The sequence below is a fragment of the Melospiza georgiana genome, chromosome 6 (genome assembly GCF_028018845.1).
Source record: "Melospiza georgiana isolate bMelGeo1 chromosome 6, bMelGeo1.pri, whole genome shotgun sequence".
NCBI classification, from domain to species: domain Eukaryota; kingdom Metazoa; phylum Chordata; class Aves; order Passeriformes; family Passerellidae; genus Melospiza; species Melospiza georgiana.
The window spans coordinates 51,944,439-51,946,620 of NC_080435.1; positions in this window are offsets into that span (position 1 = coordinate 51,944,439).

The following is a 2,182-nucleotide window of genomic DNA, read 5'->3' on the forward strand; positions in this document are numbered from 1 at the left end:
GTGCCAAAAAGAAATACATCATGATTTATATGTTAATGAGGAATTCTCTTTAGGCAATGCATCCTGCAAGGTGCTGCAATGGGGGACTGGGACGCTGATCCATCAGAGGAAGCTAATTCATCATCAAAGCCAGTCAGGGAGCTCCCTGGTGAGAGCTGTAAATAGGGCACTGGGAGAGTGACAGATCGCTGGGTGGCATGTGTCCCCCCCATTAGCGCTCCCACTGACAGCCCTGCCGCTGCCAGCTCCCGGGCTCCAGCCCATGCACATTATTTATAGAGCATTCCGCATTCCTGGGCGGTATCCAGCCGATGCTGGTTTCAATTAGAATAAACGCTTATTGATTGAGAGGAGATGGGCCGGCTGATGAGCTCCTTGGGAAGCAGAGCACGGCTGTGGGGGCAGGCCAGGCTCGGCGCACAAGCAGGAGTGCATGGGGCTCTGAAAAGCTGTCAGGGAGGAGAAGTCTTCTAGATTAAATCAATTCATTGAAGAGTCCATCTAATAAAGATAAGCGGCTAACTTCATTAGGGAATTAATGATAGGCCTGATTAAAAATCCCTGTGGGAGCCCTGTTGACTTCAGATCCAGCCCAATATTTGCCTTGAAGCCACAGTTCCCCACCTCTGATTAAGCTGCTGAGCGCTGTATTCCCACAGCCAGGCAGTGATCAGGGCAGGCACACCATGCCCTGCTCGAGCTGAGAAGCATCTGGAAATGTCCACCCAAACCAGAAAACAACTCTATGTACATTAGGGAGAGATTCAAAAAAAGAAAAAAAAAATTTTTTTTTTTTTTTTTTTTTTTTTTTTTAATAGGACATGAAAGAACACAAGCGCACACTGCTGCTCTGAAGGGGAAGAAAAAAGGGAAGTTTATTTTCTGATCCCAACATTTATAGTTTTCCAAAAGTGACAGTGGATTGGAGGGTGACAGCGCCACCTCTCCAATGACACTGGACAAACCAACAGTCCATCAAATTTCGAATCCTCCATAAAGGAATGCAAAACAATGGGTTATTTACAGAAAGTGTGTGAGAAAGTTCGTTACAAGAATGTCAACATCAGAAGGCTTAGAGAATCTTAAAAAATCAGGGCGACAGTTCTCTGAATAGCCATCTTAGCTGGTGGATAAAAGCTCCATGAGCATGAAATCACAGCGCATCATCCCTTCCCCAGCGCTGCCACGGGCACAGCGAGATCCGGACGCGCGTTCGGGCAGGTGCGGCCGGCCGGGAGCCCCACGCGTGGCACAGCCCGCAGGTGGCACATCCTGCGGCTGGGACAGCCCTCGGCTCTCGCTCGGGTCACGGTGTCGGCTCGGGCTGCCCGCATTTTGTCACAGGCCATGTGAGGATGGCTCCGCTGCGCTGAGGGGAACCGGGGGTTCCCGGCCGCTCCCTCCTTCCTGCAGTCCCTGCGCGGGGCTCTGCCGGTGCCCCCATCCCGGTGCGGGGCTGGGCACAGCCCTGTTCCCATCAGGAGGGACCGGGAGCCATCAGGAGCTCCTCCATCCCTCAGTGCGGGGCCGGGCACAGCCCTGTTCCCATCAGGAGGGACCGGGAACCATCAGGAGCTCCTCCATCCCTCAGTGCGGGGCCGGGCACAGCCCTGTTCCCATCAGGAGCTCCTCCATCCCGCGATGTGAGAGCACAGCCCTGTTCCCATCAGGAGCTCCTCCATCCCTCAGTGCGGGGCTGGGCACAGCCCTGTTCCCATCAGGAGCTCCTCCATCCCGCGGGACCGGACACAGCCCTGTTCCCATCAGGAGCTCCTCCATCCCTCAGTGCGGAGCCGGGCACAGCCCTGTTCCCATCAGGAGCTCCTCCATCCCGCAGTGTCGGGCACAGCCCTGTTCCCATCAGGAGCTCCTCCATCCCTCAGTGCGGGGCTGGGACACAGCCCTGTTCCCGTCAGGAGCTCCTCCATCCCTCAGTGCGGGGCTGGGGCACAGCCCTGTTCCCATCAGGAGCTCCTCCATCCCGCGGTGTGGGGGCACAGCCCTGTTCCCATCAGGAGCTCCTCCATCCCGCAGTGTCGGGCACAGCCCTGTTCCCATCAGGAGCTCCTCCATCCCGCGATGTGAGAGCACAGCCCTGTTCCCATCAGGAGCTCCTCCATCCCGCAGGGCCGGACACAGTCCTGTTCCCATCAGGAGCTCCTCCATCCCGCGATGCGAGAGC